Below are 23,311 nucleotides of genomic sequence, written 5' to 3'. Positions count from 1 at the left end.
AACAGTCACTGACTGCTGTCTGTCTTGTCTCTATGGCTTGACGATTCAAGGTGCCCTCATGGCTGAGCTATTTCTTGAAGACTTGCTGTAGTCTTCAGGATCATCCTTGTTGTAGCATAAATTACATCTTCTTTGTTATTTCCGAGTCATCCCACAGGCCCGTTTCTTTCCTTTTTAATGAAATCCCCAAATAGGGCTATACCATACTCTGACTACCTCACTTTCAGTGGAATTTGGGTTGCTTCTTCATGTTGGCTATAAATGATGCCTCTGTGAGTGTAGGACTACAAGCACTTCTCTCTCTCTCTCTCTCTCTCTCTCTCTCTCTCTCTCTCTCTCTCTCTCTCTTTCTCTTTCTTTATTACTTACTCCCCCCCCCCCCAGCTCTTGGAGTAAAAACCTAGCTAGAGCTGAAACCCTCTGTCCTGCGGAGAAGACAGTGAACTAACCAGTGAGGAATGCAGGCTTTAGGGCAAGCGCAAGGTTCAGGAGTGACCTTAAGGAGAAGCGACTTCATCTGCTGAAGTGGCGGGGCAGAGCTGAATCTGGGGCTTGAGGAAGGAGGCTCATAGCAGGCATTGAGGGGAATGTAACTGGAAGAGGACAAGATTTGGGAGCCAGTGTAGACAAGCAAAGGGCCCAGTGCTGTGTGTGCGTCTGTATGTGTTGCAGGAGATAAGGCGGACGCAGAGAAACCACCCCCTTCCCCATTTCTTTTGGAGACAGAGTCCCATGTAGCCTAGCTGGCTTCAAACTTGCTGTGTGGTCTAAAGTGACTTCTGCCTCCACCTTCCGAGTGTTGGGATTACAGGCTTACACCACCATGCCTTGTTTATAGGGTACTAAGGGTAGGACCCAGCATCTTGGGCATACTAGGTGAGCACTCTTCCAACTGTGCTACATCCCAAGCTAACTTAAAATCCAGCTCACTTGTAGATAGGGAGTAAAGAAAGCTTGTGGTGAGCGTGCTTGGAAACAATCCTTATAGAAGGTTATGGATGTCTGCCAGGGCCCAGGCAGAATCTGCAGGTGGTGGGCAAAGTCACATGGCAGGGTCAAAGGCTTCAGAGGAAAGTGGAAAAAGATGGATACTAAAAATGATCTAGCTTTGTAAACGGGCCAGAGGATGTGGCAGAAGGCCAAGAGAGGAAAGGGCAGCTAAGTGCCAAAGAAGTGCTGACTATGGCATACCTAAGCCTAGGTCCCCACCAAGGCTCCCTGAGAAACAAGGAGGGGCACCACCTGCACGGCCATAGGGCACCATTCCCTGTACTACCAAGTCACCCCCAATGCCTCCTGTGAGCCTGTCCTTGCCAGGATCCCTCTCTACTCCCAGACTGCCCACCTTTCTAGACACTAGGAAATTTCTTCATCGTCAAGATCTCCTTCCTGTAGTCAGGGACCAAATCTCTCACGTTTCGCTGACCTCACTGCTTCCTCCCTACTGTCACTGCCTGGCCCAAGGCTACCAGTAAGAGGAAGCTCAGACCACAGGGAGTCTCTGGTGACTCCACAAGCTGACTGCCCTTCCACCTTCCCCGCTGCCCTAGTTCACTATGCAGCTGTGGGCCGCGGTGAGCCCTCCCGGGGATCTACCTCATCTGCACCTCATCATTGGTCTTTTGTCAGGAAAGAGGTGAGAAAGAAGAGGAAGAAGAGGGATGAGGCAGAAAGAAGAAGGGGAGAGGAGAAGGGAGGAGGAGCAGGAGACTGAAAAGGGGGAGGAGGAGGGAGAGAAGGAGGGAGAGAAGAAGCCGTGTAAAAACAAGTGTCCTGAAGCACCCATTGCCTCCTCTTCTCTTCCTCCTAGACAACCAGCATGCCTTACATGCTGGCGCGTCCTTTCTCTAATGGGAAAACTTGCTTCTTCTCCTCTTTGCGATGTCCCCTTTTGCTTTGTCCTCTTTCCATTGCTCTGTGTGTCTCTGCTTTACTGGGTAATTGCTCTGTTGCCCACTCTATCAGTTGCAGCCTGCTGTTCACTTGTTTCTCTGGGCTTCCCCCCCCCCCGTCCCCCCCCCCCCACACACATTGCCACTCTTGTGGAATTGTACAGAGACCTGGGGTTTTTTTTTTCTCTTTTTTCTTTTTCTAAGCAGCCTCTTACCCTAGTACTTTGCTGAGGACTTTACTGTCTTTCTCTCTCTGCAGCCACGTTAGAAGCCCTCCCACAGGCTGCCGACTTAAGAAAACCACTGTTCACCCGAGGCCTCGACGATCCAGATGACAGTGTCCCATATTTGCAAATATGCTGGCAGCCAGGTAAGTAGACAGGTTTCTGGGGACAAGGGGCAGGGGTGGGGTGGGGCAGGGCAGAAGAGGAAGTACTCAGTGTGGAGGGAATTTTTTTGTGTGTGTGTACTGAGTCGAATCGTCAGTCACTGTGAAAGACGGGCTAGAGAAAAAAATTGTAAAAGAAGATGTCTTCACAGTTTTCCTTTATGTCTGGGGAGAAGCAACCCTTTCCCAGGCTGAGTTCAGGACTCTGCTTGCTGGGTCTCTAGCCTTCTGCTGTGATCAGGTTCTGCCGAGTTCAAGTCTCCTGTTTGTCTCCCCATAAACTAGTAAGATTTCCTGGCTGCCTGTGTTTGCTCTGTCAGAGTTCCCTGGAGGCCAAGACTGTTTGAATTCTTGCCTGCCCCAGATAGAACAGCCTTTCCTAGTTTTGGTCCAGTTTGAGATTAACCAACCAGAGGCACGGCTGTCAGGCCTCCCCCTCTCTCCCCAGCCCTTCTTAGGTGGTCCTATTGGCCAGGGCAAAGGGGAAGCAGAGCAGAGTTCCCAGGAAACATTTGAAGGATCTTTGTCCTTATGTGGCTGAAATGGGGAGGATGGAGAGTTTCCAAGAAAGGAGTGGAAAGATTTAGAATAAGTTCTTTGCAATGTGAGCATAAGAAATGGGAGGGTTAAAAAAGAACACCAGTCAAATAGTCAAGGATCTCATGGCTTGTGGCTTCCAAATTGATCCACACGCAAAGAAACAAAGATAAATCTTGGAGTCAAATGCTGGAGCAGAGCATAAGAGTGTGAGGTGACTTGGTGGTCATCAACACCGGTGGTCATAAACAGGGATGCCCATGTCACACTGTCATGCTTTTGCTGACCTGTTGTACAGATATTTTTGACAAGTTCATGGCTGCTTGGTGCTAGATGCCCCAGGAGTTGCAAAGCCGCACACCCACGGACCTGCTTCCCACAGCTGCAGCCATCGACAGAAGTCGGGACAGCTCCAGAAGATGCTGAACAGGACCACGTGGTTAAAGCTGGCCAGTTCCCACATGCCTGTCATCACAGCTACTCTACGGCTAAGACTACAAGACGGTAAGTTCAAGGCTTATATGAGCTAAAGGGTGAGTTCGAGGCCAGCCTCGGCAGTTTATTGAAGTCCTGTCTCAAAATAAAAGCAAAAACAGTTCTAGGGTATATTTCAGGGATAGAGCGCTTTTCTATGACACAAGAGGCCCCATATTCAGTACCCAAGATCACAAAATAAAGTATGTGACCGAGAATGAATGGAGTTGGTACGATGAGCTTCCCAGGCAGGTGGACGGATTGCAGAAAGCTTGGGCCTCAATGGGAGCTTAGTGGTAAGACGGCAAAGGAAGAGGCCATCCCCAGCTCAGGGTTTGCTGCATTCTCAGTGACAAGCTCCACAATAGTTGTCACCAGCTTAAATCAAAGAACAGCCTCTTTGCTCTCTTCTGAGACAACCAGAGACTGAAAGAGAAGATTTGGCAATGAACACGTAGTTTCTGGTAGCTGGGTCAGGGTCCTGTGTGGTGGGCTGTAGATACTGCCTTGACTGTCGTGTAGATTTAGAAGGTGTATTCTGTGCATGGGAGAGCAAGCATATCGACTCGTGAAGCTCTCACCTCCAGGACCAGGGGGGCTTGGCTAATAGTAACTTTATTAATAAACATATTTAATTATTCCACATGACAGATGCAGTGCTACATGTCTATAGTCCTAGCACTTGAGACTGGCAAGCAGGAGGATGAAGAGTTCATGATGGACCCAGACTGGGTAGCAAGTTTAGGACCAGCCTGGTCTTATATAGCTCAACTGGAGGAAAAGTCTACAGTGATTTAAATGCCGGACACACACACACTCTCACACTCATCGTCAGTGGGGTTACTTTTGCATGCCGTGGGCTAATTTCACAACATTCACAGCACGGTGGCAACGGTTGGTCATGGATCTGCATTTCAAACATGGAGAAAGGGGCAAGAGCCAAAGACGTTTTCCTTGTCTGCTGTCTTTCCACTACCACAGAAACTTTCTGCCTGAGGCATTGCAGAACACTTACCCTGAAACACCACTGGCCAAATCCCCAGTGGTATGCCAAACTCTAGCAAGAAATAAGATAATCATCATTTCCCATGGCCCTAAGTAGTCCATGATGAGCTCCCCTGAGGTCAATGGGTCTCTGCTTGCTACCTCAGTGAAACCAGAGAAGAGTGTGAAGATGGAGGTTAAGTAAACGATGACCCATATCTGACTCATGCGCCCTTTCCTGTTGGCTCCTCCTTGACTGTAGCCTTTGACTATAATCCTAAAATTCACCCCACCCTTGCTCACACACACAGTGAATCTGACTTGTACAAGAAGGGCAAAAACAAAAACAAAAAAAAGAGCAAAAACCCAAAACAAAATACACGCTTTTATCCTGAATGAAGCGTTGGAGAGATGGCTTACGTCCCTAGGACTGCAGTTTTCTTTCTAGCATTTACATTTGGTGGCTCACAACTGCCTGTAATTGTCTAGCGTCAGGACACCTGACAGTCATCTTCTGGCCTCCAGAAGGACCCACATGTATGTACACATAAATATATACAAGAATAAACAATGCACATATAATATATAATAATATACTTATGTTATAATTAATTAAGTATAAACAAAATGCATCTTTTTTTTTTTTTGACAGAATCTCACTATATAGCCATGGCTGCCTGACTGGGGATTAGAACTCTCAATGTAGTCTAGGCTAGCCTTGAACTCACAGAAATCCAAATGCCTGCTGAGACTAACAGTGCGTGTCATTACACCTGACAAATAAATACTAAAAAAAAAAAAAGATTGATGAATGCATGTACATTTATGTATAAAGTATTGTTTATATTACATACTATTTTTTTGTCTCCTCTCCTAAACTAGGCTAAAGTTAACCTACAAATGTCTGGTCCCCGCTGTTTTTGACATGTAAAGTCCTTATAATTGTTGGTTTCTTTGCTGGAGCTCCCCTTCAGTTGACATCTTGAGGGCAGGGTTTAGTGTTTCATATTAGGCTCTTAGACCGTAGGCTTCTACGGGAGCTGGGAGCTGCGTACTGAGCCCGGAAGTATGGCCAACGTCATGCAGGAGCTAAACTTTTCATCCTGTTAAGCTTTATTTACATTTACATTTTTATTTAGTCATTGACTATGCTTGTGATGACTCAGGTATGTGAATCTCCTCTTCAGCTGTTCACGTTGTGAAACCTTCAATGTAATTCAACTCTACGTGGTGAAGATTTGTTATGCTGCCTGGGATTATTATAAATATAAAACTACCAAATCCTGAAGACCTGTGTGAAGAGTTTAAAAACAAAAAAACCAAAAACAACTCAACTTGTATACAGGTTATTTATTGAAATGGCAACATTTGAAATATACCTAGTCTATAAAATATAGTAAAAATTAATTTTACTTGTCTTTATTGTTTTTATGTTTTTTGAGACAGGCTCTCTCTACGGAGCCCTGACTGGCCCAGAACTTGCTCTGTAGACTAGGCTGGCATCAAACTCACAGGAATTTACATGCCTCTGCCTCACGAATGCCACAACTAAAGGCATGTGCCACCATGCCCAGCTGCTGCACTGCTTGGTAGAGGTGGGTTTAGAAAGTGACAAATGCACATGTGGCTTATGTTCTATGCCTCTTAGAAAGCACTGCTCTACTCCAGATGTGGTTACTGCAAATGTTTGTTGAACGAATGCGTGAGCCTTGCACATAAACTCCAGACTGGGTCATTGGAATCCTGATTTTCATACCCCTTCCTTCCCATTATTCCTTGCAGCCTCTGATGTCACAAGCTAGCTTCCTGGTCATGCTGGCAGAGTCACCTGTAAGACAGGAACTTTGCTTGCTTTTATAACTCTCAGGGGAGGAAGAAGTACCCATGTCCAGGGCCTAGAAAAGGCATGGCTCACAGGAAACTGAGCCTTTTTGATCGAGCAAAGTCAGGATGTTAATTCTCAAGTGACCTTTTTGTTTCAGAGTTGCCCATTTTTGGGTATCCATTTTGAAATCTCCAGTCAGCTCATTCTGATAAGTGTGTTTCATAAAAGGGTAGGGGCTGGACACTTCTGGGCAGATTCTCGCTGCTGTTCCTTGTTATCTCCAACACAGACAAGCCACGTTGGCTGCATGACGACCACACAGAGAAACGCCACCAGAAGGGGTTTCCTGGGAAGATCTGCTCTGTCTGAGCCTGCAGAGGCCACACCCCAGCTTCCGGGAGCCTAGCAAGGAGCTAGCCATTGATCTCAGATGTAGAGGAAAAGGGGATACATACTGAAATGTTAGCAGGAAGTCGTGTGGGTGAGATTAGGTGTAGTCTTAAAATGTGGGACTGTTTACATTTCTAAAAACAAACCTTTACAAGGCATCTGTGACGTGTATAATTTCTCATCTTGGAGATAATTTTGAGATATTCTTAGCCCAGCTCTGCATTCAGCCTTTCTAGATTTCCTTAAATACTCATTTTGGCCTTGCCACATTTGTTTCTACCTGAAATTTTGAGCCAATTTGTTGCTGCCTAGAGCCTACTGTGTGGGCACTTGCTTCCTAGTGTCATGCAGTAGAGGGTGGTCTTCCTCTCTCAAGCTACTAGAAGGATGGATGAGACCCTGAGGGGAGCCTGGGCTTGTGCTAGACCATGCACCCCCAGGGCTGTTCACTCTGGGCTTCATGCCCTCACAGTGCTCTGCCTTATGTAGTGTTGTCAAAGAGCAGCTTTTGGGGATCAGTTCTGTCCTCCCACCATGGGTTCTAGCGTTGAACTTCAGCTGTCAAGTTGGTACAGCCAAGAGCCTTTAACTACTGGGCTATCTTGTCAACCCCGTTTCTTTTCCTTTTCCTTTCTCCTCCTCCTCCTCCTCCTCCTCCTCCTCTTCCTCCTCTTCCTCTTCTTCTTCTTCTTCTTCTTCTTCTTCTTCTTCTTCTTCTTCTAATTTCATTATACAGGATTCTCTCACATAAGCATACACGTAACACTTGAATTTCTGGTCCATCCCCTTCATTAGTCTCCTTTGTTCCTCTGAAAAGTTGCAATTCTACTTTTATGTTATATATACCTATATGAACATTTGTTTTTTAATTGTGATAAGACATATGTATACCATTAAATTCTTGTAATCTCAGCACTCCAGAGGTGATGTGCTGGAGAAGAGTCAGAAGTTCGTGTGTCTCATCCCTTAGTCTCAGTAATAATAATAATAATAATAATAATAATAATAATAATAATAATAACCACTTTTATGAATTTTAAATGTGCATGGAGTAGAATGACATTAAATTATATATGTATATATATTGCTGTGAAGCATCACTAATATCCATTTTCAGAAGCTTCACAGCATCCATTCTCTGCCTATTGAACTATTAAATCTCTATGTACAACCCCTGGTAACTGCTATTCTTTCTGCCTTTGGAATTCTTCTACTCTAGGTTTAGAATTTTCTTGCTTCTGCTTCACTAGAGAAATTTTATCAATAGTATGAATCATACTGGAGGCAATTTAGTTTCGGTCAGCATTATGCAAGAACCACTTTCTTGGGAAGGACTGGCACAGGTGAAAGACTGGCACAGGTGACTCCATTTTTATTTTGGCTTTGAAAGGGCTCTTGCCATATAGCCGAGGCTAGCCCCGACTCCCATTCCTCCTTCCCGTGTGCTAGGATGCAGAAAGCTGCCACACCCAAGCACAACTTCACTTTGATTTGGACAACTTCCCTTGTCTCTTTCCCTGACGACTTTACTGACCAGCTTCTTGTTTGGGGGCTTTGGTGGCCCCTCCCTGAAGGGCTGAGCTCTGTCCTCACCACTCTGGTCTGATCCCAGGTTGGGAAGGTAGAGTGGGTAACAAGAAATCAATGTCAAACTCACCAGTCAGTGATATTTGTTTTTTTTTTGTTTTTGTTTTGTTTTGTTTTTGCCCCATGTTCTTTGCCCAGGCTAGAAGGAGATACATCTAAACTAACACTTGTTTGTTTAAAGGTCATTACTTTATTAACAGTTCCTACTTTTTAAACAGATTTTAGTTAGTTATATTTTCTTAGAAAATCATTCTTTTTTTCCTGGATTTCAAATTTAGTGGTAAAAAGTTGTGTGATGTTTGTTTGTAAGGTTAGGTTTCCCATTTATATAAACTTCATGCCTTGTGTTGCCCATTGAATATTTTATCTCTCTTTAAAAATTAATTTTCTAGCCAAACATTTTAAAAGTTTGTGTTATTGTATGTATATAAATATTTTGCCTGCATGTAAATAAATGTTTTGTCATGCCTGTGCGTGAATGCACCTGGGGCCAGGGAAAATGGGCTTCTGGCACTGTAGTAATGGATGACTTGGAGCCACATGCAGGTGCTGAGGACCGAGCCTAGGTCCTCTGTAAAAGGAGCTGGTGTTCCTAACAGTCAAGTCATCTCTCCAGCACCCATCCTGCCCCTACAAATAATTTTTTGACTTAAAAAATTCTGTGTGATTTTTTCATCTGTTTTATTTTTCATATTTTACTTTGTTTTTTTATTTTTGTTTGTTTTGCTTTGTTTGGTAGTTCTGTGTACCTGTGTTCAAAGTTAGTGTTCAAAGCCAGGAGCTTGTGCGTGCTAGGCAGACACTCAACCACTGGGCTGCATATAGTCCCAGCCCAAGACTGTGGTTTTCACATCGGATTTACTGAGTCCTCTGCCCCTACCCCAGTTTTATTAATTTCTATGTCCGTAGTAATTAATTCACTTCCTGTTACTTGCGCTTGTTATGTTTTTCTGTCACTTTTATGTTTTAGAAGCGTAAGTCAGCACAGACAGTTTTTTCTGGAAGCTGCTCTGGCCCCAAGTGTGCTGCTGTCAGTGGGGCTCACTTCTAAGTAGCTTCATTCCTCCACAGACTAAGAGTGCTACGAGTGTGTTTTTATATTCTAGGAGTGTAGTTTTTTTTTTCTATTTGCTCTATTTGTTAGTTTCTAATTTTACTATGGGTGAATTCTGGTCAATGAATGTGGCCTATACAGTAATATTTTCCTATGTGTGGCTATTTTCTTTGGCACAGATGGTCAGCTGTACTGAGTCTAAAGTGTGTTTGCATGAGTTCTAATGTATGTAGCATTACGGTTCCCCCCCCCCCCGCCCCGTTTCTACCATTGTTAGCCCTTAAGATAGGCTGTAATTTAGTAGCCTTCAACAATAAAACTATTACTGTTTTATTTATTGAACAGACTTTTTTTTTTTTTTTAGTGTACATGCATTCTAAGAATTTCGAAAAGTCTAGGATTTGGGACAAGAAGCTGAGCAACAGGCATGATCCAGCCCCCTGACTGAGAGGATCAGGGGTGACAGTCCTGTTAGTGAATCAGTGCGCTACTGAACAAACCTGTTCTGTGAATATGGATACAGGAGCTTGGTCCTAGGGAGGTCCTCATGATATATGAACAGAGAGCAAAACGAATGGAAGTTAAAAAAGAGCTGGGGAAGAGTATCTGGGGATACAACAGCGTGCTACAGTCCCTTGCAGAATGCGAACAAGGTTCTCTGGAATCCTGGAAGCAGGCCAGTCTCCACAGCACCCGTAGCCGAGTGGCAGACTGTATAGGTAGGCCTTACCGAGAGTTTCTGTTTTGTTTTTTAAAAGGCAGGGAGCCAGTGAATTGGCTCCGTTGGTAAACTTGACAACCTGAGCTTGATCCCTAGAATTCATGTGGTTGAAAGAGATAAACAATCCTTGCAAATAGTTCTCTGGCTTAATGTGTGACTGTGTGTGTATGTGTGAGTGTATATGTGTATATATACATGTATTACAGAGTGTGTGTGTATGTATATATACATATATTACAGCATGAAATTCCTAAAAGCAAGAGCATATATGGACATAACATTTCCTTTTGGGATATTCTGCAAACTACTGGCTTGTGTGCACGAGTTGCTATCAGATCCAATCCACCCTGATAACAGACAGAAGAGCGGTGTGTGTGTGTGTGTGTGTGTGTGTGTGTGTGTGTGTGTGTGTGTGTGTGTGTGTGTGTGTGACCATCAGACCGTGCAGATCCAAACTAAAGCAGTGGTTTACAGACAACTGAAGAGTAGGGATGGTTCTCTTGGAACAAATGTCAGCCGTGGCAACAGAAATGTGTGAGTCATGAAAACATTTTGTGGAGTTTATGTTAAGTCAAATGAGACAACATTGGTAGCTAAAAGCTCAGAGCTAGAACACACAGTAATCTGTTTTCTAAAAATTTGTTGTTTTGTTGTTGTTTTGTTGTTGTTGTTGTTGTTTTAATTGTGCGAATGGCGAATGGGATGTGTGCATGTATGCCGGGATTGTCTGAGGAGGCCAGAAGGGAAAAGTTAGATCCTCTTGAACAGGAGCTACAAGCAGCGCTGGCTTTGGCAGCACATATACTAAAACTGGACCGATAGTGAATTACAAGCAGCTGTGAGGGGCCTGGTATGGGTTCTGGGAACCAAACTCAGAAAAGCAGGAAGTGCTGCTCTTACTGCTAAACCGTCTCCCCAGGTGGCAAGTCAATGCTTAAAAAAAAAAAAAGCATTCATCTCGCTACGAGATTGTTGTTGTTGTCCTTATTGTCACCTGTCACCAGTGCAGTCAGCTCAGGGGATGCAGGGTGATTTGTAGGCCACTAACAGTGGAGCTTGGCATGGCCCCGAGATAACATAGAATTCACTTAGGCTGGGGAGTCCTTCCTTTAACACACCCAGTCCGACGTCAGCCATGGGAGGGAGGAGGAAGTGGGAACCCTGCATGAACAACACACACGGTATAAGAACTCTTCAGGACAGAAAAAAAAAGTGTCCCTTTTAGAAATTGCATTTCAAGACTGGGAGGTGGTGGCACATGCTTTTAATCCCAGAACCGAGGAGGCAGAAACAGGGTAATCTCTGAGCTCAAGACCAGCCTCATCTACAGTTCCCGGACAACCAGGGTGACACAGAGAAACTCTGTCTTGAAATGCAAAAAAAAAAAAAAAAAAAAAAAAAAAAAAGGGAAAAAAAAGTTACAGTTACAAACAGAATCCTGGAAACCATCTATTTATTATATTGTTTATTTGTTATTTTTGTTTGTTTTGCACTTTCTCACACCCATGTAGAGACACATGTGGTCCTGTAGTACTTTTTTAGAAGCCCACTCTTACTCTTCCTAGCTTATCTTGTAGAAACCCAAGTTGAAAGACAAGAAGCTGCAGAGATCCTGCCGGGCCTGAGAAAGTCGAGAGCAAAGGTTTCAGTGTGTGACACAGGAAAGGTACAGAGTGTGTGAGATACTGTCAGAGGAGAGAATGCAGACGCAGGGGTTAGCTACCCTCTGCCCTGGGAAAGCAGAGTCCCACGGATGGGAGATGATGGGATGGATGGCCCGCAGCTGCAGCTCGGAGGCTCAGCCCCAGCCTCTGAAGACTCTATTATCAGCTGCAGAAAGATGTGTCTCTGTGTTTTTCAGGCCTTACCAGAACCCTGTCGTTTGAGTGTGTCTGCAAGAACGCCTCTTTTATGGAACCTGGGCGCCTCAGTGCCCCAAGTGCAGATGAAAAGGAGACCAGGTAACCGACTGAGCAAAAATCCAAACTCCGGCTCGCATACAGCAAAACCCATCCTCAGGTGTGGGGAAGTGGTTTTTTTTGGTTTTGTTTTTTTTTTTTTTTTTTTTTTTTTTTGCTCTCTAGGTGAAGGGGCAAAGATCATGAGTCCTGAATAAGCTCACTGAGTGTCCCCTGAGTGGGAGGCCTGGTGCCCACAGAAAGTATGAAGGTCAGAGTCCAGCGATGTGGGTGTGGAGAGGGAAAACTTTACCATGACAAGGAAGAGTTACCCTCACAAATCTTCTCTCTCCGGGCTCCCCTCAAGTTGTGCCTGTGCCTGCAGAAGCAAACGCCTCTCTGTCCACATGAGGGGTCCTCAGCTTTGCTGTCTCTGCGTGGAGAGCTCTCATGTGACCTTATACTAATAACACTGAATACCCTGCTTTCCCTGACCTTTACCCAGTGGCCTTTTCCACTATTCCTAGTTGGCCCTATCAAGACCTCACCATGACCCAGAGACCAGACAGATCCAAAGAGGTGAGACAGATCAGGAAAAGCCCAGATCCCCAACCCAGGTGTTATCAGCAAGCACAGTGGCACAGAGTCCAATGTCCAGGATCAGAGCCAGCCCTGGGGTTTCTGCAGGCAGCCACCATGTCCATCTTCATGCTTCTTAGCTGCACATCCACTACAACATTATCCGCAGTGTTTTTATTTTTGAAATAGTCACCGGTTTGCCCAATACTAGTACATGTCTGTAGTCTTAGCACTTGGGAGGCTGAGACAGGAGGAGCACCAGTTTTAGGGCACCCTGGGCAACATAATGAAGCTCCAAAAAAATATCACATTTTAACTTAAATTAAAGCAGGTTATTCTAAGAAAATGGAAAAAAACTGGAGCTCACGTGTCCAATAGAAGGAAACCTAAAGCATATATTTAACCATTTCAGTACTCCTTTCCTGCCCACGGTTCAGCTGAAACCACAGCTCTTTGCCTTGGGGCCTGCCTACCCACATGTCCCAGTCTGGCCTGATCGTGTCACCTGCCTGTGGCTCTTATTTCCACAGCTGTGGTTGAGAGTCTACAGACAGACAGACAGACAGATGTATGACTTAGGCCAATGAGTTGGGTCTCATTTCTTTCTTTGACTACCAGAGGTAACCTGAGCACTCGCCCCTCATAGAAGTGTTGCAAGGATCAGAGGAAACCCTACACTGAGATGCTTAGCAGAAGGCCTAGCACACGACACACCTGTCCTAAGTCCTTCCTGCTTTCCAGAATCCTTCCTGAAAGCAGGCTTGTGACTTCCAGACATCCATTGCTTTTTTGTTGTTGTTGTTGTTGTTGTTGTTGTTGTTGTTGTTTGTTTCTTGTTTTTGCTGGGAGATGTGTTTTTTACTAAAAGCCAATGTGAAATGGAAGGCACCTAAGAGAGTGAGAAAATACAAATTTAGCGCCATCGCTACTACAAATGAGAAGGAACTAGAAAAACAGCTCATAACAGTGACTGGGCCAAGGTCTAAGGCATATTTTTTTTTTCATGACAAGAGTCTAGGGATGCCTCCAAACAAGGTGTGTATTGAGTCCTTCTTGGCAAGGTCCTCACCTCAAGAGCACGTCAGGGACACTTGGGCTAGAACACTAGTTGGACTCTTGGCCTCATAGGCTAAGAGGCAGCTCCCCAGGTACCTTGAGTTCTTGCCAGAGAAGTAGCTCACCTCAGCCTGGGTCAGAAGACCCCTGGACCCCATACTGCCACAAACAGACATTTTCTCTCAGACATTAGCAGATGCACACCTCAACACAGCTCGGCACTGGAGGCCTTTGCATTCTCTGGCTTTTAACCATGTCCTCTCTTTCTCCATGCTCTATCTGGCCCGGCTCTACATGCTTCAGCTTTCTCATGAGGCAGCCTCACCCTTCTCCTGGGAACTACCTGCTCTCTCCGCCCCCCCCCCTTCTCTACCTCTCCCATGTCCATTCTCTTTCTCCCTCTCCACCGTTTATCCGCCCTTTCCCTGTTCATCTTTTCCTTGCTTCTTCACAAACCTTTACTGAGTCCTTACTGGTGGGCCACCTATGGGGCTGAGAGTTACAGCGGAAGCAGGATCTTTACCCTTCTGTGATTTTGGTTTGAAAGGGAAGACAGGTTTAAAAATAATTGCCAAAAAAAAAAAAAAAGGTGTTTAAATGTGCTTTATGAATACAGAACTCATTTGGCGTTGTCTACATCTGGTTGACTTGTCAAATAAATAGCATTAGGAACATCCCAGAGAGCAAGGCTTCCTATGTCTAGTTCATATAGAGCCTGGCATGTATATAATCTGCAGTCAGGATCATTTGTGGAATAAATGGAAAAAGGAGAAAATACTTCAGAATCTAACCTGGGAGTGAATGCTTGACACAACAGTCATGAAACACATAGCAGATCTCTTCCTCTGTCCTGTCCTTCTACTCTACCAAGAGACAAAAAAGGTGCCAGGAGCATAAGGTGTCAACAAATGGATGACTGACAAATGGCTTAGATACTCAGCCACCAGCTCTGCCGTCAGGAAAACTGCCAGACCTGTCCATGAGTTTCAGACTACTGAGTGCCTTCGTTTGTTTTGTGTTACTGCAAGGTTCATTCTGCAACGCTCTTAGTTCTGGAGGCTAACAAGTGAAATATGGCATCTCCTGAGGGCCTTAAATACGACATCCCACGATGGAAAGCAGAAGGCCACTCTCGCTATAATCAACCCCACCACCATGGCAAGGACCTCCATCCACCCACACAGGCAGAGGCCTGACTTAGTCTCCTCACATCTACCCCGCCTCCTAACACTGTTGTACTGGGGATTAAGCTTCTGACACCTGAACTGCAGGAGACACGTTGAAGCCAGAGCTGGGAGGAATAAAAGAACAATCCCAGGTTCAGGGCTTTGGAGTCTCACAGCATTTGTCTCCTGTCACTATGGCCAGGTAAGTGCCTTTCCAGTCACACCCTCTTTCAGACACTTTTATTCTGACTACTCCACATAGAGACGGGGGGACCGGGGTGGGATGGGGGGGCTTTTAAAAATCATTTACTCGGGCTGGAGAGAAGACCCAGTGGTTAAGAGCACTGGCTACTCTTGCAGCCACATGGTGGTTTGCAGCTGTTTGTAGCTCCAGTTCCAGGGCACCTGGTGTCCTCTTCTGGCCTCTGAAAGCACCGGGCACACCTATGGTACAAATGTGCACAGGCAGGCAAAGCATTCACACACATAATCCTAAACTTTACAAATATTTAAGGGCTGGAGAAATGGAGCAATGGCTCAGTGGTTGATTGCCCTGGCTGCTCCTCCAGACAACCAGGGTTTGGTTCTTGTACCCATGTTAGCTCATAGCTGCCTGTAACTTCAGTCCCAAGGATCTAACACCTTCTTCTGGCTTCCATGTGTACCCAGGCAGTACACATGTTTACACACATAGACACACACACAATTACAAAAAGATCTAATGAGCTATGAAATAAACTTACTTAAAGGGTAGTATGCCTTTATTTACTCTTTCACATCTTTACTTCACACTGCACAATGAAATAACAATGCAGCATGAAGGCTGGGAGGAAAGTCAGTTGAGCTGCTGTTTGAGAGATGGGCAGAGAGGGAGCCGTATTCGTCTTCCTCAGAAGTTGTAAAAAAAAAAAATCAGACTTCATATAAGGAGACAATATACCTTTGGAACTCCTGCCAAAAGATCTAGATTGCGCCTTTGGACAGAACTGCCTGCATTGGTACAGTGTAAGAAACACAGCGTCTCTACCCTTCTGGCTCAGGACGTGGTCAGCCTGTTTCCCCTCAGTATTTGGGAGAGGGAAGTTGATGTCAGGGCCAGTGATGTCATCTTCAGTGATGTGGTGCCTGACAAGCAAGCACATTCTAGGGAAAAAGAGATGGATACTCAGACCCCGTTCGAACGAGCCAAAGGGCATAAACCAGAATTATGTTGCCGACAGGATACTAGTGACGATGAGTCTAACAACTCTGAAATAGCTCCAAATCATTACTTCCAGGGAGAGCTGGAGGACAGGATGTGGGAAATAACTTTCGCAGAGAGCGCTTCCGAGTGAGTAGCTAAGCCACCTTTGCCTGCTTCCACTGAGTCCCCACACTAAGTCGCCATCAATTTCTGTGCACTCCTGAAACCAAGAAGTCACAATTCTAAAGGTGTAACTTGCCCTTGGTCCACCCTGGGGCACCTCAGTGGCATTTTTTTTTTAACTTTCGAATGTAGACACCAGGGAAAGTATCCGGGCCCACAGAGCTGACCAGTGTCGGAGCAGGTAGGCAACTGGACTCTATTGTCAGCAACCTTCCCAGGAGTCCTGCTGTCATCCCAGCCCTCTGTGTATTGTAAGGTCACGGGTGCAGAAAGTCCCCTGTGCATGAGACTGCATAACTGTCACCGTGCCAGTTCTGTCTACAGAACAGCTGTGATGTTGTGATGCTCACGAGAGGACAAAACAAAGACCTCAAGACAAGCATTTCCTTCCATTGTGAGCATCCCCCTGGGAATGAGTGTAAAGTGTGAGCAGTTTGCCATAAAGGAAAACAAAAAGCAGGCCCAGAGGCCCTGGGCCGTGGAGAAGTGTCTGGACTTGATCTTACCCACAGAGCCTGGTGGGTTCAAATAAAGAACTGTCGGAGGAACCGGGCATGGTGGCGCACGCCTTTAATCCCAGCACTTGGGAGGCAGAGGCCGGCGGATCGCTGTGAGTTCAAGGCCAGCCTGGTCTTCAAAGTGAGTCTAGGACAGCCAAGCTACACAGAGAAACCCTGTCTCAAAAAACAAAACAAACAAAACAATTGTGGGAGGTTAAGAGTTTGATGCCCGAGGCTGGGTAAAAGATGGGTTTGAGAGGGATGGGAGGGATGCCAGACAGGAAGGAGGCAGCAACTGCTGTGAAATGATTAATGACAGAGGCTTAAACATCCGTTTCAGGGGAGTCGAGGAGGGGCAGAGGCAGGGCAAGTGAAGTGAGGCTGAGAAAGAGTGGGAGTCAGGCCTCCAGTTTCCAACTTTAATGACTGTGTTGCTGGTGAACCACAAGCCTGGGGAAAAGAACAAATGGCAACAGCATGAGTCTTTAAACGCTCCTTAAAAAGTTAAAGTCACTTCCAGTGACTTAAGTTTTCCAACCACTTCAATCTCCTTAAACAGCGCTACCAACGTGAGACTAAGTGTTCAGATGAATGAACCTGTGGGGGACATTTTCACTGAAACCACCACAAGGACCTTATGCTTTAATTGGAAGAGTTCAACTTATGCTATGAGTGACCGGAAGATGTCAGTGCCTTGCAATATAGCATAGAGACATTTGCACAGCCATGGTTATTGCTGACCTAGTCACCGTAGTGGGGAATTGGAAGCAGCCTACATGTCTTCCAGTGGATGAGAACACAATGAAATGTGGCATTTTGTGTAGCTGTAAGGAAAAATGCAGCTGTAGAATCTGCAGAAAAATGGGTTGGATTGGAAATCATTGTATTAAGAAAAATAAGCCCTACTCAGATCATGTATTTGAGTATTATTATTATATGCAGAACCTATATTTAATATTGCGTTGCTCAGTATGCTTTCAGATATTAATGGATATTCTGACAAAAAGCTTTATTGTCAAGTAAGCAAATCCTGGTACCTAAGACAGTGGCTTTCCAGGCACTATGCCATTGGAAATTGAAAGGGGCCTATGAAAGAGAAGGAAAAGACTTTAAAGGAGTCTGTGGAGTGAGAAGGAGATAGAAGGCACGTGATACAAAAGCGAAGGAGAAACTATTTGGGGAGAGGAGGAGGTACTATAATTGGGAGGAAGTAGAGAAAAGAGATGAGTAGGAACAATTTACATCGATTCTTATGTATGAATATGCAATAATACAATTACGCTGTATACAACTTAATTAACTTAAGGGGCTAAAGATGCTCTTCCAGAGAAGCCGAGCTCGGTTCCCAGAAGCTACATCAGGTTGCCCACAACTGCCTGCAACTCCAGCTCCAGGGGATCTGAGACTTTCTTCTGGGTTCTGTGCAATGGCATGCCCTCACACAGACACACACAGACACACACACACACACACACACACACACACACACACACACACACACACACATCAACATGTTTTACTTAGTTTAAACCAAAAAGAGTGGCTTAGCAAAAATGTTCCTCACTTTATTTCTCCTTTGACCAAAGTCCATTCTGTTTCTCCAGGGCGATTGTTCTCCACGTGTCCTCCATGTGTCTCGTGAGTCCAGGAGGCATCACCTTGTTTATCTGAGATGGCATTAGTGCGAGAGGAGATGCACACTAGAGAGCTCCCTATAAGCTTATTAACACTGCAGCTCAGAAATGACCCACAGCACATCTCTCGGGACACATCATGGTCTCACCCAATGACATAGAGCTTTGAAATCTGAGGTAGCCCACAGACCATTTGGACATTGTTGTGTTACTAAGCCACTACTGTAGAGCATGGCCACCTGCCTAGAAAGATGCTGCTGTGTTAGGCAAGCACCCTCCATCCCATTGGTCTTTGCCAGGGTTTGTTGGGAATCTCTGTATTGTGAAACACACACAACAACCATCATTTTCTCATTCTTTTCCCACCTTCTCCTTCTCTTTGTCTTTTCCTTCTTCTTCTCATTCTCCTCATTCATCTTTGTCATCATCATCGTCTTATCTGCTCTACAACTGCAACTATCTCTAGGTCACAGATTTAGATCTTATTAGTTGGGGAGCTAATTAAAAGTTATTAAGCAAACCTCTAATGTAGTGTTTCCCAGGAGCTATTCCAAGAACATTCATTCTTTCAGAAATAGGTATTCTGAGAAAAAGCTTTATTGTCAAGTAAATAAATCCTGGTACCTAACATGGATTTTTACCGCACTGTGTTTTAAAGTGATATGCTGTTGGAAGATTTAATATCTTCTGTTGTTTTAACTAACTCTACCTTAATAATAACTAAATCCAGAAAAATATAAACACTTGTGGCCTTGAGCTTAAATAGTGTATTAGTTTGCAATGACAAACACCATGACCAAAAACAACTTGGGGAAGGAAGAGTTTATTTATGCTTCCAGGTCACAATCGATCATTGTGGAAGTCTTAGGGCAGGAATTCAAGGCAGGAACCTAGACACAGGAACCATGGAAGAAGGGCTACTCACTGCTTCACTCACTGGCTGGTGCTTTATTATACAGCCTAAGATCACCTGCCTAAGGATGACACTGCCCACAGTGGGCTGAGCCCTCCTATGTCAATTAGCAACCATGAAAATGCCCCACAGACATGGCCACAGGACAACGAGTTGGAGACGGTTCTTTAGCTGAGGTCCCCCTTCCCAGACAACTCAAGGTTGACTCACACTGACAATAAAAACTAACCAGGATCCATGTATGTTTCTTCTGCTGATATGGAGGGAAAGAAATGTGGCACACTAGCTAATAAAAGACATTCAAGCATTAAAATATTATTTATTCTGCAGTAAAATTCTGCTGTTGGAAAGAAATGGATAAAAATGGTGAAAAGATTTACTTTTTAAAATGGAACTTGTAGGGCTGGAGAGATGGCTCAGCGGTTAAGAGCACTGTCTGCTCTTCCAGAGGTGCTGAGTTCAATTCCCAGCACCTACGTGGTGGCTCATGACCATCTAATATGAGCTCTGGTGCCCTCTTCTGGTGCTTGGGCATACATGCAGGCAGAACACTGTATATGGAATAAATAAATAAAATAAATAAGTCTTTAAAATCTTTAAAAAACAAACAAATGGAGCTTGTTTGGGTCCTCCCAGTGTTAAAGCACTTGCCAAGCATGAGAAAGTCCCGAACCTGAGCCTCCACTACTGAGGAAGAGAGGAGGAAGAGCCTGCTCATGTGATTTTCCACTAGCTGGTGGTGGACTGCATGTCATCTTTCAGGAGCAAGCCCCAATAGGCTCCTTAGAAAGCACTGGTTAAAGTAAGAACTTTGCTTCTTAATGGCAACTGTTGCAATAGTCAGACACTGCCATGCACTGTTTTAACTCAGCATAAAACTTTTAAGACACTTAACAATGAACAAGGAGGATAAAGTTTCCAAACGTTTTGGACTATGCAGACCGAAAACAAAACAAAACAAAACAGGTGAATGATTGCCTTAACATGATCTGTTTCGTGGACAGATGAAATTTTTAAAAAAAGTGCAAATGATGCTTCCACCAATAACCACTTGTTCTTTTTTACTTGTTTACATGTTCATGTGTATGGCATACATACATGTATGTATGAGTGTTTGCATGTGTGTGAGCACATGTGCATGCATGTATGTGAACATGTATTCAGAGACCGTAGATTGATGTCAGATGGCTTCTGATTTAGCTGTAGGAGTACAGATGAGGGACCGTGCACACCTGGCTTATAAAGTTGTTCCTGAGGATCTGAAATCTGGTCTCTGGTTTTGAAGCTAGAGCTTTTTCCATTGAGTCATTTTCCCAAGGTCTTGTCTGTCTGTCTGTCTGTTTGTCTGTCTGTCTGTTTGTTTGTTTTAAAGCTAACAATAGCTTTTGGATGGCTCAGGCTCAAGGCTTTTGAGTTTGAAACCAGCTTAGGCTAGATTGTGAAACCATCTCCTAGCAGAGAAGGGCTGATTAGATCCCCCAGTCTACTACATGCACTACATACACAGACCTAGAGAAATTTCTGTACATAAATCAAAGGTAAACTTCACTCCTCGTCTAAATGCAAATAAAAGGACTCTACGGTCCAACAGTCAACCGACCTAAAAGAGAGATCCACCCAAGGACAGAGTTCAGGGAAGTTACAAGGCTCGTGATGAAGCAAGTTCCCTTGCTGGAAAAGCGGGATACAGGGACTAGGCATTGGGGGTGACAGGGACTCTTTTTGACCCACTGCTTCTTGGAGACTATATGTTTTCCTTGGAGACATGTTGGGACCCAGCAACTTTAAAAAGAGATGCAAGGAGGAAAGACAGACAATAGCGGGCTGTACTAACAGGGCCTGCGTACGGTACATCTACTTAGAACCATGACTCTGTGGAGTGAAACTGGAAGTCAAATGGGAGCCCAAGGAGGCTTTAGAGAACCAGATCTTGAGAAAGGGATTATTTAGTGTGTATTAGTGATGCATTAAAATTGTAGAGGATTAGTGGTTTTAATAAAGAGCTTTTGACAATCAAAATTTCAGCTTAGAGTTCCCCCATTTTAAAAAAATGATAAATGAGGGGAAATGAAATCAGTCAAAGTGTCATCCCCAACCATATTGGAACCTTAAATAATCCTAACATCTAAAAGCACTCTTGGTCATTAACAATTGACTTCACAATAGCACTGTCAGTAGCACCAGTTACCAAATAGGAAGGTACTTAACAACCAAATTCCTTATTCACATTTATAGCTAATGTCAAGCTTCCTTTATAATCCCTTCTGCTGAGAGGTCAGAATGGTCAAGCACGGAAAAGATGAGTGACTCACAGCAGAGATTTCTGATGTCTAAAGACAGAGAAATATGCAGGAAAGTGGACCTCTAGGCTCAGCCACAATAGAATAGGAACTCTCCTTTGAAGAAAAAGGAACAGCAAGCAATTCTCCCAACTGCCATCTCTTGCAGCGTTCACACAGTGCCAGCACCAGCTGATGCCCTCCCTCCTGCGGTGCTCACTGTGGTTAAGTGTACAGCCTGACACCAACACAAGACAGGGCCAATCCACTTGCTACCTGTTTCCTAAACTGAGCATGTATCCTTGAGTTCCGCTGCTGTTTTCTCCATCCTCGCCCCTGCGCTCAGCTGCTACTTCCTACTTTTCAAACTACACCAACCGTAACAGTGTTTGTCTCCTTGCGAAGGACTCAATAAACATCTAGCATAAATGACCTGATTTCATATGATCTATGACTGACCTCATTCCTCAAAGAGTGTTCTGCCAAGAAACTGGAAATAACTAAGAAAGTGCCTGTCCTTTGGCTGTTTGGGTGCCGCCGCCTCCAGGAAGCTTTCCAGATCATCTCCTATGAATCATATTGGAGTTTATGGCCTTCTTTCGATCTCTTAAACCACTACTACTTACCTTTGCCACACACAAAAAGTGGAATTCTGTCCTGTAAAAAAAATTAGTGTATGGTTTTGAGCCCCTTCTATAGAGGACTTAATCACTTGGATTCTCAGGACTTACCACATCATATTATCTGGTACAAAGAGCAAGGAGAGTGGATATTGTTCAATGAATGGATGCATGGGTGATGAAGTGAATAAGGACCAAGAGAGAAACACAAAAGTCGAGTTGTGAAGAATCAGGTGAAGGCGCTGCTGATTCTGCTGTTGGGGTGAGGGACCCTTGGATCTATCTTGAGAGATGAGTTGGAGGATACAGTTGTAGCTTAGTGTTAGAGTACATGGTCAATTTGTATAACATTCTGGGTTTCATCCCCCAAAGCACCAAAAACAAAGGGAAAAATCTAGGATTTCCCTCGGAACTGATACATAGAAGAGTATTCCAAGGTGAAGGGACAGCATGAGCAAAAGCACAGAAGTGAGAAAGCACGTGGGGCAGTGCAGATGACAGCACTGCAGACACTGCAGATGACAGCACTGCAGACACTGTAGACAACAGCACCATAGATGACATTGTAGATGATAGCACTGCAGACACTGTGGACAACAGCACCGTAGATGACATTGTAGATGACAGCACTGCAGACGCTGTAGACAACAGCACTGTAGATAACAGCACTGAAGATGACAACGCTGCAGACACTGTAGATGACAGCACCATAGACGACAGGACTGCAGACACTGTAGACAACAGCACTGTACATGACAGCACTACACACATAGACAACACTGTAAATGACAGTGATGAAGAGAGCATCACTACAGACAACAGCTTTGTAGATGACAGCACTGCAGACACTGTAGATGACAGCACTGCAGATGACAGCCTGGCAAGACTCCAGAGCAGCTCAGAGGAGCTCTGAGTGGGAGGAAGTAGGACAGGTGTGGCTGAAAATATCTCAAACAAGTTTCAAAAGACCTGGGACTGACAGCAGGAAGTCTGAAGTAAGTCACTGAAGTTTGTAAGCTAAGTAGTAACATGACCCTGTCACTAAACAAGAGAAAAAATATTTGTTTCCTTTTCACTGACTAAAAAAACCTAACTTCCTCTATTTGTATGTTTCTTGACTCTTCGTGAAAATGGACAAACAAAGTCCAGCTGCAGAGGTCCTCCCTGCAAAACGAATGCCTGTTTCTCCTCTTACTTTCTGGCAAATGGCTTGGTGAAGTGAAGGCATCGTGCAGCTGGGAAAACAGGAGTTTGTTTGGCTCTGAGCAAAGTCGTCGGGAGTGCTGGTCTGGGCGGTGAGTCAGCTCCTTCCTGAAAGTCTAGGTCAGGGGAGTCCACACCACAAGCTTGTTTACTGGCTTTTGCTCTCACTGGCCAGAGCGTTGATTCTGATTACTGCAAAGGTGTGTTCGATCACTTGCTGGCTTAAAACCCTGTTAATGCCGTTG

The 23,311-nt window shown here is 44.7% G+C and overlaps 1 long non-coding RNA gene across 1 annotated transcript; it reads left to right on the top strand.

Annotated features, from left to right (window-relative positions):
- The first annotated feature begins 1,474 nt into the window (after nt 1–1,474).
- Nucleotides 1,475–5,812, top strand: LOC311599366. Its single transcript, XR_014779874.1, has 4 exons — nt 1,475–1,636; nt 2,152–2,262; nt 3,116–3,321; nt 4,928–5,812. It is a non-coding gene; the product is annotated as an uncharacterized lncRNA (long non-coding RNA).
- Nucleotides 5,813–23,311: the final 17,499 nt, after the last annotated feature.

Source organism: Acomys minous (genome assembly GCF_964271855.1).
Source record: "Acomys minous genome assembly, chromosome: 6".
Classification (NCBI taxonomy): domain Eukaryota; kingdom Metazoa; phylum Chordata; class Mammalia; order Rodentia; family Muridae; genus Acomys; species Acomys minous.
This window is presented reverse-complemented; position numbering and strand designations above follow the sequence as displayed.